This window comes from Salvelinus sp. IW2-2015, linkage group LG14 (genome assembly GCF_002910315.2).
Source record: "Salvelinus sp. IW2-2015 linkage group LG14, ASM291031v2, whole genome shotgun sequence".
NCBI classification, from domain to species: domain Eukaryota; kingdom Metazoa; phylum Chordata; class Actinopteri; order Salmoniformes; family Salmonidae; genus Salvelinus; species Salvelinus sp. IW2-2015.
The window spans coordinates 12,800,428-12,814,488 of NC_036854.1; positions in this window are offsets into that span (position 1 = coordinate 12,800,428).

Here is a 14,061-nt window from a genome sequence, read left to right on the forward strand (position 1 = left end):
TAATTTGAGGCTTGTAAACAAGACAAATGGCCCCTTTGGTTGTGTCCGTCTATCACTTGGGTCAGTCAGCCGTGGGCAGGCTCAGGTACTAAATCCTAATACAAAAAATGTACAGCATTTTGACAAACTGTCATGGCTGGGGCCGGTGATGGATGGCTATAGTACAGCTCAGGGTAAATTATGTCAAACCACTTATATTCAAATACCTCCCACCCTGGCTGCCTGGAGGAGGGGATTTCCCCCTGTTAAAACGGACTATGATCAAAATCATCATGGTATTCTTAAAGAATGAAAACCCTGCATTAGCACCACAAGTAAAACTAGTAAGAACCTACATGAGAAAGGACAACATTGAAGAAGGAAATCTTAAGACAACCTGTAGCTGATAGGGTGGGTATATACTGGAGAAGAGAGGTTTCTGTAGCTGATAGGGTGGGTATATACTGGATAACAGAGGTTTCTGTAGCTGATAGGGTGGGTATATACTGGATACCCGAGGTTTCTGTAGCTGATAGGTGGGTATATACTGGAGAACAGAGGTTTCTGTAGCTGATAGGGTGGGATATATACTGAGACCAGAGGTTTCTGTAGCTGATGGGGTGGGTATATACTGGAGAACAGAGGTTTCTGTAGCTGATAGGGTGGGTATATACTGGAAACAGAGGTTTCTGTAGCTGATAGGGTGGGTATATACTGAGAACAGAGGTTTCTGTAGCTGATAGGGTGTATATACTGGATAACAGAGTTTCTGTAGCTGTAGGGTGGGTATATACTGGAGAACAGAGGTTTCTGTAGCTGATAGGGTGGGTATATACTGGATAACAGAGGTTTGTGGCTGATAGGGTGGGTATATTACTGGAGAACAGAGGTTTCTTTAGCTGATAGGGTGGGTATATACTGGAAACAGAGGTTCTGTAGCTGATAGGGTGGGTATATACTGGAAACAGAGGTTTCTGTAGCTGATAGGGTGGGTATATACTGGATAACAGAGGTTTCTGTAGCTGATAGGTGATGGTATATCACTGGAGAAACAGAGGTTTCTGTAGCTGATAGGGTGGGTATATACTGGATAACAGAGGTTTTGTAGCTGATAGGGTGGGTATATACTGGAGAACAGAGGTTTCTGTAGCTGATAGGGTGGGTATATACTGGAGAACAGAGGTTTCTGTAGCTGATAGGGTGAGTATATAATGATAACAAGAGGTTTCTGGGTACATACTGGAGAACCGAGGTTCTACTTTACCTTGGGAGATCTTGGTGTCAAACTTCAGCAGAGGGTAGAGGTTGTCAGGCAGCACCCGTGTGAACCTAGGAGTTCTGCTCCAGGAAGATCCAGTGATGGACCAGCCTCTTCCTTTGGAGGAAGCTCTGCACGGGCCCTCGGTACACTGCATTGCCTGACACTATGTACTGCCTGAGGGATGACCAGAGAGATGCACTTCAGACATTTCTAATGGCCATATGGCTAATATGAATGAATATTAAGTAATGACAGAAAATGCATGACAAAAATGTTTTATCAATTCCAAAATGGTCATATTCCTGATACAAATGAAACACTTAATGAAAGGGTGAAACAAAAACAGAAAATCCATTCATGAATAGGTGGGTGGCCCTGAATTGAGACACTGTCACGCCTTGACCTTAGATATCTCTGTTTTTCTATATATTTTGGTTAGGTCAGGGTGTGACTAGGGTGGGTACTCTAGTTTTTGTATGTCTAGGGGTTTTTGTATGTCTATGTTGGCCTGATATGGTTCCCAATCAGAGACAGCTGTTTATCGTTGTCTCTGATTGGGGATCATATTTAGGTAGCCATTTTCCTCATTTGTGTTGTAGGATCTTATCTATGTATAATTGCCTTGGTGCACATCAGTAGCTTCACATTTCGTTCGTTTGGTTGTTTGTTGTTTTGTTAGGTGAGTTTCAGTTTATTAAAATTATGTGGAACTCTACTCACGCTGCGCCTTGGTCTCATCATTATGACGAACGTGACAGACACCTTGGAGTAGCAATGAAAGAGTATTTTCAGTTTTTCTTCCATCCAATCTCTACTGTGAGCATCATTATTTTAGAAGCAGGGATGAATTTCACATGATCAAACCACATAGAGACTGGAGAACAACAGAATGTGCAAGAAAACGGAGTAAATGGATAACTCCATGGAGGCAATTTGTCATCTCTTAGAAGAAAGAAAAAAAACTGTGCCCAAAGTAACTTTCAGAGAGCTCAAGTTATTCTCTCCACAGTGCCTTAAATTTGGATTAAGCGAATATGTAATGACTCGCCCAGACAGGATGGAGACTTTGAATAATAAGGGCATTTAAAATATTACATTGATAATACCATGGTGAAAGACGTTTTATTCACAAGTAGTTATTACATTTAGTCCTGCAGCCAGTCAGTGTTTTATTTAGACTCCTGTAACTTAAAGGAGCAATCTGTGATTGCAACATCCCTGTTTGGGTTTTTAAATTAGTTATTTAGTTCAACTGTCTAACGCTATCAGAACCCGAAAATAAGCTTGTTTTATACCTTTGTTTATAATAACACTGTATAGCTTCAAAACATGGTTAAAACTATAATCTCATGGATGGTTCTGGCATTCATAGCTCTGTAGATTAATTTGAGAATGGTCTCCAGGCACAGCCCTAAACTGTTTGCTAAATCTGTGGCGGGGTGTCTGGTTTGAACTATAGATTACCACTTTAAGAAGGCAGGGAAAAAACACAATGAGCCTGGAAAAATGTAATTCAACTCTGGGGTAAAAGATTCAGGCTCTGAGTTTGAGTTATGTGCTTCTGTTGAACTCCTTTGTATAGATTGAGGGGGTGAGCAGTCTTGAAGTTCAAACATATCATTGACTGACAGTGGATAGTGCTGGGTCCTGCGCTGCAGGCAATGTGTTTGAAGCTACCAGCTGTGCCCTGATACACAGTGCTCTCTCCCCAGGCTTCAAAGCATAGCTAACGAGTTTTTAACCAACTAACAGTATAGCTCCATATTCCCTCTCAATAGGATCTGAAACGCATAAGAGTTAGGCGGTATGCCAAATATACCGTATCCCGGGGAATTTTGAAATACCCTGGTATGATTTTCAATTCCATTGAAAAAAATATTTTAAGTTTTATATTTTAATATTTAATTTAGACTTGTTTTTTTTGGTCCAATGCAGCAGGTTTATCTCAATGTTATATAGTTTCTGGATAACAATTAAGTACRTTACGGTGCTTCTTTTCAATTAAAACGGTCAAAAAGAAGGAAAAATAGCTCCTTAGCAAAGAACAATTTCTCAAGCAAGAATTTCACTGGGACTGTCTGGGAGTGGTCTGAGTGAAGAGGGGAAAACTGAAAACCATCTGTTATTGGTAGAGAGGTTTGGAACTCTTTCTAATTGGTCTATTCACCAATTACCGCCTGGTGATGTCACCAGGCAGGCCAAATCTCCATCCCACCAAAACAGGCAGAAGTTTCAGGTGATCTTTCGAACAGCTCTTACACTAAAAGGGCATTATCATTTTCACAGTATTATTCCAACCTCAGCGTGGAAATATACAGTCGTGGCCAAAAGTTTTGAGAAAGACACAAATATTAATTTTCACAAAGTCTGCTGCCTCAGTTTGTATGATGGCAATTTGCATATACTCCAGAATGTTATGAAGAGTGATCAGATGAATTGCAATTAATTGCAAAGTCCCTCTTTGCCATGCAAATGAACTGAATCCCCAAAAAACATTTCCACTGCATTTCAGCCCTGCCACAAAAGGACCAGCTGACATCATGTCAGTGATTCTCTCGTTAACACAGGTGTGAGTGTTGACGAGGACAAGGCTGGAGATCACTCTGTCATCCTGATTGTGTTCGAATAACAGACTGGAAGCTTCAAAAGGAGGGTGGTGCTTGGAATCATTGTTCTTCCTCTGTCAATCATGGTTACCTGCAAGGAAACACGTGCCGTCATCATTGCTTTGCACAAAAAGGGCTTCACAGGCAAGGATACTGTGCTGCCAGTAAGATTTCACCTAAATCAACCATTTATCGGATCATCAAGAACTTCAAATGGAGAGCGGTTCAATTGTTGTGAAGAAGGCTTCAGTGCGCCCAAGAAAGTCCAGCAAGCGCCAGGACCATCTCCTAAAGTTGATTCAGCAGCTGGGGCACCACCAGTACAGAGCTTGCTCAGGAATGGCAGCAGGCAGGTGTGAGTGCATCTACACGCACAGTGACGCAAAGACTTTTGGAGGATGGCCTGGTGTCAAGAAGGGCAGCAAAGAAGCCACTTCTCTCCAGGAAAAACATCAGGGACAGACTGATATTCTGCAAAAGGTACAGGGATTGGACTGCTGAGGACTGGGGTAAGGTCATTTTCTCTGATGAATCCCCTTTCCGATTGTTTGGGGCATCCGGAAAAAAAGCTTGTCCGTAGAAGACAAGGTGAGCGCTACCATCAGTCCTGTGTCATGCCAACAGTAAAGTATTCTGGGAACTTTCATGTGTGGGGTTGCTTCTCAGCCAAGGGAGTGGGCTCACTCACAATTTTGSCTAAGAACACAGCCATGAATAAAGAATGGTACCAACACATCCTCCGAGAGCAACTTCTCCCAACCATCCAGGAACAGTTTGGTGTTTGGTGACGAACAATGCCTTTTCCAGCATGATGGAGCACCTTGCTCCATCATGCATGATGGAGCATGATGGAGCATCATGGTGGATCACTTGGAGCACCTTGCTCCAAGTGATAACTAAGTGGCTCGGGGAACAAAACATCGATATTTTGGGTCCATGGCCAGGAAACTCCCCAGACCTTAATCCCATTGAGAACTTGTGGTCAATCCTCAAGAGGCGGGTGGACAAACAAAAACCCACAAATTCTGACAAACTCCAAGCATTGATCATGCAAGAATGAACTGCCATCAGTCAGGATTTGGCCCAGAAGTTAATTGACAGCATGCCAGGGCGGATTGCAGAGGTCTTGAAAAAGAAGGGTCAACACTGCAAATATTGACTCTTTGCATCAAATTCATGTAATTGTCAATAAAAGCCTTTGACACTTATGAAATGCTTGTAATTATACTTCAGCATTCCATAGTAACATCTGTCAAAAATATCTAAAGACACTAAAGCAGCAAACTTTGTGGAAATTAATATTTGTGTCATTCTCAAAACTTTTGGCCACGACTGTACATAAAAACACAGGGGAACGTTTTTGACTGCACTGGGCCTTTAATCTGCAACCACTTATTTGCTCAAAGTGCTTTCACCACACCATCCCACTAGTTTATATTATAATATGCTTGCATGCACTCATTAGCATTTTGCTAGCATCCGCTATGGGATTTTACATGTTTGCTAACCTTCGGACTACAGAGGCTCAGTGTAGTCCTGGGATGGCACAAGGACGGTATGACAATCTGGATACCGCTCAAGCCTAACCCTGATTAGTTATCTGGATCTGATTAACTGTACAGAACAAAAATATAAACGCAACGTATAAATTGTTGGTGTCATGTTTCATGAGTTGAAATAAAATATCCCAGAAATGTTCCATACGCACAAGAAGCTTATTTGTGCAAAAGAAAATGACATCCCTGTTAGTGAGCATTTCTCCTTTGCCAAGATAATCTATCCACCTGACAGGTGTGGCATATCAAGAAGCTGATTAAACAGCATGATCATTACACAGGTGCACCTTGTGCTGGGGACAATAAAAGGCCACTAAAATGGGCAGTTTTGTCACACAACACAATGCCACAGATATCTCAAGTTTTGAGGGGGCGTGCAATTGGCATGCTGTCCATCAGAGCTGTTGTCAGAGAATTTAATGATCATTTATCTCCGTCATTTTAGAGAATTTTGCAGTAAGTCCAACCGGCCTCACAACCATATGCAACGTGTAACAACGCCAGCCCAGGACCTCCACATCCAGCTTCTTCACCTGCGGCATAGTCTGAGACCAGCCACCCGGACAGCTGATGAAACTGTGAATTTCTGCAGAAACAGTCAGAAACCGTCTCAGGGAAGCTCATCTGTGTGCTTGTTGTCCTCATCATGGTCTTGACCTGACTGCAATTTGGCGTCGTAACTGACTTCAGTCGGCAAATGCTCACTTTCGAAGGCCATTGTCATGCTGGAGAAGTGTGCTCTTCATGGATGAATCCCGGTTTCAACTGAACTGAGCAGATGGCAGACAGTGTGTATGGAGTCGTGGGTGCGAGCGGTTTGCTGATGTCAACATTGTGAACAGTGCTCCATGGTGGAGGTGGGGTTATGGTATGGGCAGGCATAAGCTACGGACAACGAAAACAATTGCATTTTATCAATGGCAATTTGAATGCACAGAGATACCGTGACGAGATCCTGAGGCCCGCCAATATCCAGCAACTTCGCACAGCCATTGAAGAGGAGTGGGACAACATTCCACAGGCCACAAGCCTGATCAATTCTATGCTAAGGAGATGTGTCACGCTGCATGAGGCAAACAGTTGCCACACCAGATTCTGACTGGTTTCCTGATCCACGCCTCTACCTTTGTTTTTTAAAGGTATCTGTGACCAACAGATGCATATCTGTTTTCCCATTCATATGAAATCCATAGATTAGGGCCTAATGAATTCATTTAAATTGACGGATTTCCTTATATGAACTGAAACAGTAAAATCTTTGAAATTGTTACATGTTGCATTTATATTTTTCTTCAGTGTAATAATCACGTACTTGTAGTAGGGCAGTGTCTCGATTATCTTCCAGTTGATGGCCATCTCTTTAGGGTGCACACTTGGGACATCTGGACCTTGGCCACTTGCCAGAACCTCTTGTGCTCCACCAGAGTCTCCTGCATCTCCCTCAGCAGCAGGTACACGCCCTCCAGGGTGTCCTCGTACACCTGCACTCAGTCAATCCCTAATCCATCAGACAATCATACAGTAGAATTTATGAATATCAAACACTACAGCAGTCTATATGCCATTGTCATCCAAGCGAATTCCTAATGCCAAAGTTAAGTGCTTTTCCAATTCTATACATCAAGTAAACTAGCTGGGGAAAAACAATCCCATCCAATAATACAAACCACTAATGTACCAAATGCCAATATGATTGTATAAATTGTATTGATAACACTGTCCTTGATTGTATTGCTGGCTATTGATATAGAGTACAAGCCTGCAGCTAGCCTGTATTCACACATGAAGTGTAATTGAGTGGGACATGCATTGATATGTCTATAATCCATTTAGCAGGACATTACATGGGTCTAGGCGCTTCCTGCAGCCTGCTCAAGCTGTGACCTGTGAAATCACCAGCACAGAGCTGATGATCTGGAGATGCTTAACGGAAGGAGATGCACACTGATGGAATACTAAAGACACCACTGAATAGATGACAAAAATGTAATTTGTATACAAGCAGTTTGGCAAAGGAAATTATCATTGTCCTCCATAATGTTGAAAAGAGTCAGGCATCTCTCATCTTTTTTCAATAGTGTTGACAAAAACACAATGAGTGCTCTCATTTCGGTAGGTGCACTACACCTGAGGGGTGTAGTGTGAGGGGAACGGCACCTCCGTACCTACAGGCTCTGATCAGGCCCTACACCCAAACAAGGGCACTGCGTTCATCCACCTCTGGCCTGCTCGCCTCCCTACCTCTGAGGAAGTACAGTTCCCGCTCAGCCCAGTCAAAACAGTTCGCTGCTCTGGCACCCCAATGGTGGAACAAACTCCCTCACGACGCCAGGTCAGCGGAGTCAATCACCACCTTCCGGAGACACCTGAAACCCCACCTCTTTAAGGAATACCTAGGATAGGATAAAGTAATCCTTCTATTCCCCCCCCCCCCCGCCCCCTCTTAAAAGAGTTAGATGCACTATTATAAAGTGGTTGTTCCACTGGATATCATAAGGTGAATGCACCAATTTGTAAGTCGCTCTGGATAAGAGCGTCTGCTAAATGACTTAAATGTAAATGTAAATGTACACATTACACTCCACTAATGTTTTCTGAAATTGAGTCATTTAAAGAGTGACTGCCCCTAAAAACAAACTAATCCCTTTGAAAACGACCTGTGGCATCGAGTCAGAGACATTTATTCCAGTGTCAAAACTGACTACAAAGTGTAAATAGGATAATTTTGGTCAAAGTCAGTCTAGTCTAAACTGAGTTTGAAACCTCTGCATCACAACGAGTAAATTAAGGTTGGGTTTGGATTACAATTAGTCCCCTTTTGCCAAGCTCCACATGCTAATCACCCATCCGCCCACTTCGCTTCCCTTCATTAAATGGGGCTCAGTTGTTTCATTACCCCCAACCAGCCATTTGAGACTGAAAAGCCCTACCATGCAATGCATGCTTCCAGCAGGATGCACCAGCCTGGTCTCATAGACTAGTCGTAACATAGTAAATCTTAGGGACTCCCGAGTGGCGCAGCGGTCTAAGGGAGACCCATGAGCGGTGACCGGTAGACCCATGTGGCTTGGCAGGGTTGTGTTTCGGAGGACGCATGACTCTAGACCTTCGCCTCTCCCGAGTCTGTAGGGGAGTTGCAGCAATGGGACAAGACTGTAAATACAAATTGGATATCATGAAAAAGCGGTAAAGAAAAACACTAAAATTAGTATGATATGCTAAATTTGGTTTGGTTACTTAAGACAGGTTACTTAAGGCCAAAACGAAAGTAAGGTGGTTGGTCGGGGTGGATGAGTGGGTGTATATCGCGAACGTCTAGCAACCCAAATGTTGCCTGTTTGAAATCTCATTACAGACAATTTTTGCAACTTAATACTTTTTAGCTACTTTGCATGTTAGCTAACCCTAACCTTAACCACTAGCCTAGCTAACGTTATCCACCTTGCTAGCGTTAGCCACCCTACCTAGCTTTAGCCTACCTCAATACAACTCGGATTTGGCTTAGAAACACGATAACATTTCAAAAGGTAAATCATTTGTAGAAAAACCTTTTGTCATGATTGTGATGTGGCCAGATTGACTTTAGATACAGTAGCTATACTTTTATCCAGCTAACTAAGATAGAGGGGACTACCATATTTTAGCTAGCTAACATTAGCATTACTAGCTATTTGACAAACTTGTGCGCGATGGGACAAGGACATCCCTGCCGGCCAAACCCTCCCCTAACCCGGACGACGCTAGGATAAGTGTGCGCTGCCTCATGGGTCTCCCGGTCACCGCTCATGGGTTTCTCGGTCACAGCCGGCTGGACAGAGCATGGACTCAAACCAGGATCTCTACTAACAGCAAAATGCAACATCGAAAGTAAATTTGACAACATAATAAAGCAAAGTTATTTCCTACCAGTTATGTTCATTCCACTCCAAGTTAGCAATGGTAATCTAGACAAAACAGTCACATTATTCTCTGAGGTGCAAACCATATTTAATCCACAAATAAATATTGYCTGCAACTATGGTGGTACTAGCTATAGTAACTCATGTGACTACAACAGTGTACTAACTAGCAGCAACAAACTCAAACCAACACAGGGCCATAGCAAAACACATCACAGTTGGTTGGTTGCATAGTGTAACAGCGTCACCGGCCTGAATCTCTTCCAATCTGGAGCCAGTCAGTCTACATCTGTAAAGCATAGAATTAGCTTCCAAACGAGATTACGTTTCTCAAGCAACGTTTATTATTGAAGGATGATGACAATAATTTAACCTGTTTTTCTGTTAGACAAAGTGGACAGTTGGGTGCCAGAGTGATCCCCTGGTCATGAATGGATGCTGGGACCTAACAGAAGCAGCAAAGGTGGGTATCATAACATGTCCAGCAATGTGATTGCAATGGTTTAGCATCCTCAAAATCATATCATTCACTGTTCACTTATCATGTTCACAGCTTGTCAGGCAAGACCTCAGAATGAAAGTGTGAAATGTGACAAGTACCTTTGTGACATTACCTCCGTTGTTGCCAGAGTCTCCCTCAACTCCTATGAAAAGAACACATCATCATGAGGCCTCTGATAGTGACCAGAGTTACTGCCTTGATGAAAGACTGCTTCATCGACGACAGGTAGTGTGTTATGTGGAAAGTTGTATTCAAAGATACAATACCCAGCTTGATAAAATAGTAGGCCAATTCCCCAGCCAAGCAGATACAACTAGTAGTCATTTTGGTTGTGAAGTGCATTAGCGTTGTCCTTTCTTTAAAACCAAAATGCAATTTACCACTTGGCTGTCTAATATAAATCACCTTGTCACAGGCTCTCCCAGTCAACACCACCTCATAAGATTGCCTGCTGCAGTTGTTCAAGAGATGTCCAGTTTGAGCCGAACATGCAGCAGAGAGAAGACCAACAAGGAGGCTCTCATCAGCATCATACAGACATGCCCTCACTGTGAGCATTCCTAGGAATGTTGGCAAGTATCCGGCCAGCGGCAACAGCTTTCACAGGCTCATCATTTGTAGAAATACAGAAGGTAAACCACTTCATTTGATACATTTGATAACCCAATTGCGAAACAATTGATGTTAACTGACATTTGTTGATTATTTTCTACTTCTTGGGTGCATATAACATCCAAGGCATAACCTAGTCTGGTAGAACCAGCCATTATTGATCAGTGGTGTAAAGTACTTAAGTAAAAATACTTTAAACTACTACATAAGCAGTTTTTTGTGGTATCTGTACTTTACTTAACTGTTGATATTTTTTGACAACTTTTACTTCACTACATTCCTAAAGAAATTAATGTACTTTTTACTCCATATATTTTCCCTGACACCCAAAAGTACTCGTTACATGTAGAGGGCTTAGCAGGACAGGGAAATGGTCCAGTTCACGCACTTACCAAGGGAACACGTGGTCTTCCCTACTGCCTCTGATCTGGCGGACTCACTAAAAACAAATGCATAGTTTGTAAATGATGTCTGAGTGTTGGAGTGTATACCTTGGCTATCCGTACATTTTAAAAACAAGAACATGGTGCCATCTGCTTTGCTTAATGTAAGGGATTTGAAATGATTCAACTTAAGTATATTTTAGCAATTACATTTACTTTTGATACTTAAGTATATTTAGAAGCAACTACTTTTAGACTTTTACTCAAGTAGTATTTCACTGGGTGACTTTCAATTTTATTTGAGTAACTTTCTATTAAGGTATCTATACTTTTACTCAAGTATGACAATTGGGTACTTCTTTCACCACTGCCATTGATCATGTAAATCAGTGTCTGTCTGTCTGTCTGTCTGTCTGTCTGTCTGTCTGTCTGTCTGTCTGTCTGTCTGTCTGTCTGTCTGTCTGTCTGTCTGTCTGTCTCTGTCTGTGTCTGTCTGTCTGTCTGTCTGTCTGTCTGTCTGTCTGTCTGTCTGTCTTGTCTGTCTGTCTGTCTGTCTGTCTGTTCTGTCTGTCTGTCTGTCTGTCTTGTCTGTTCTGTCTGTCTGTCTGCTCTGTCTGTCTGTCTGTCTGGTCTGTCTGTCTGTCTGTCTGTCTGTCTGTCTGTCTGTCTGTCTGTCTGTCTGTCTGTCTGTCTGTCTGTCTGTCTGTCTGTCTGTCTGTCTGTCTGTCTGTCTGTCTGTCTGTCTGTCTGTCTGTCTGTCTGTCTGTCGTCTGTCTGTCTGTCTGTCTGTCTGTCTGTCTGTCTGTCTGTGTCTGTCTGTCTGTCTGTCTGTCTGTCTGTCTGTCTGTCTGTCTGTCTGTCTGTCTGTCTGTCTGTCTGTCTGTCTGTCTGTCTGTTGTCTGTCTGTCTGTCTGTCTGTTGTCTGTCTGTCGTCTGTCTGTCTGTCTGTCTGTCTGTCTGTCTGCTGTCTGTCTGTCTGTCTGTCTGTCTGTCTGTCTGTCTGTCTGTCTGTCTGTCTGTCTGTCTGTCTTGTCTGTCTGTCTGTCTGTCTGTCTGTCTGTCTGTCTGTCTGTCTGTCTGTCTGTCTGTCTGTCTGTCTGTCTGTCTGTCTGTCTGTCTGTTCTGTCTGTCTGTCTGTCTGTCTGTCTGTCTGTCTGTCTGTCTGTCTGTCTGTCTGTCTGTCTGTCTGTCTGTCTGTCTGTCTGTCTTGTCTGTCTGTCTGTCTGTCTGTCTGTCTGTCTGTCTGTCTGTCTGTCTGTCCTGTCTGTCTGTCTGTTCTGTCTGGTCTGTCTGTCTGTCTGTCTGTCTGTCTGTCTGTCTGTCGTCTGTGTGCTGTCTGTCTGTCTGTCTGTCTGTCTGTCTGTCTGTCTGTCTGTCTGTCTGTCTGTCTGTCTGTCTGTCTGTCTGTCTGTCTGTCTGTCTGTCTGTCTGTCTGTCTGTCTGTCTGTCTGTCTGTTCTGTCTGTCTGTCTGTCGTCTGTCTGTCTGTCTGTCTGTCTTGTCTGGTCTGGTCTGTCTTTCTGTTCTGTCTGTCTGTCTGTCTGTCTGATCGATCAGTATCTTTGAGGAGGGGCCATGAGCTGATCTATGCTGCTATAGCCATCACTGGGGGCTCTGGCAAAGACCTCACCTCCTGCCTCAACTCTTGTCTGCTCACCAACGTTTGTCAAGGTCCAGACTGACAGACGGGCTTGATACCGATGTCTCTAAATGGAGATATACCTGGCAGAAGGCATCACATTTTTACTAGACAACTTTTACTTTTTTACTTTTGAATGGTATCAGTTAATATGGGGAGGGAGAAACCCTGTGTATTCTGCAACAGGATCAGGGAACTCCTGTTGTATATGGGACACCACATGACCACTGGCATGTTTGCCAAGATAGCCCAATTACCACCAGACAAAATGCCGATAGGCACAATATCTGTATCAGCTGGAAATGCACTTACAATTAAGGCCACCAGTGGATTGCACATGGAGAAATAGTTCTCCACCATCTGAATTCCTGGGAAGAAGGAGAATAGACACTTGGCATGAAAGCCAGTGGCCTTTGTTCAAGACCTGTCATAGTACAACAGATAGCAGAGCAGAACACAGGGTAACGCTCAATAGAAGAGCCTCAGTGTCAAGGGAGAGGCTTATTCATTTCCCTACTCACTGCATCCAATCAATAATGTATAAAGAAATGATACCATTAACAGTCATAAGTCAAGGTGGTATGATATTATTCTTGGGGCATAGAAATTGAATATAACCATGATGAGTGAAGAATATTTATGAGCACCCAAGAGTGGGTGCCGTTCTAAAACAAATCCAGAGTAAAGCACAAGGTTTGATCCACTCAGCGCAGTCAATCGAATCAGAGTGCCATGACTGTGCATAACGTTAACATAAAGCAGAATAAAAGTATAGGGAAAGGCGCAACATCTCAAAGCGTTACTCACCCACAGTGCCGTCGCCCCGAGCCAGCTTCCCTCTCCAGTAGTCGGTGGTGATGCGTTAGAGCGAGGCCAGGTAGCGGACGTCACACAGCGTGCCTCCCCAGGACGCCACCTTCCTCTTGCTGTGCTTCCGCCACTGTAGGTAAATGGCCCTGAGCTGCCTGTCGAAGGACGACGGCTGGCGGAACAGCCAGTAGGTAAAGAGCCACTGGAATCGACACTGGGTGTAATGACTGAACATGGTCTCCAGCTCACGGTGGTCTGGTAGGGGGGGGGGGGGGCCTGCTTCAGGGTAGAGTGCTTTAGCACAAGTGGATGCACTGCATGTCAAGGGTGAAATTGCATTTATGCTCCAATACATGGATAACGCCACAACAGTCCCCATCTAAATCTAGTGGAGACCAAAAACTACAGGGAAAACAGGACTCATTTTGAAATGAACACAGATCGATTCCTGTGTGCCACTTACAGAAATGTAGAGTTTGTTAAATGTATTTTAGGATCATGAAATGGAACATACAGTATACGAGTAAGGGATGCCTTTAGGTCATTAGCTTCCATTAACATTGCCCTGCCTATAGGCCAAAAAGACCAATCTGATTGTCTGGGCTTGCCTCTCCAGAGGTGTTTTGTTCTTATTTGGCAGACAAAGATGATGATGAGGGAAACATGCTGAAGTTTGAATGGAAGGAGCTGTATTACTTGGCTCTTGAGCAGTAGTGGAAAAAGTACCCAATAGTCATACTTAAATAAAAGTAAAGATCCCTTAAGTACTTTACACCACTGCTATTGAGCATCACGGAAGCATTGCCAACGTTTTC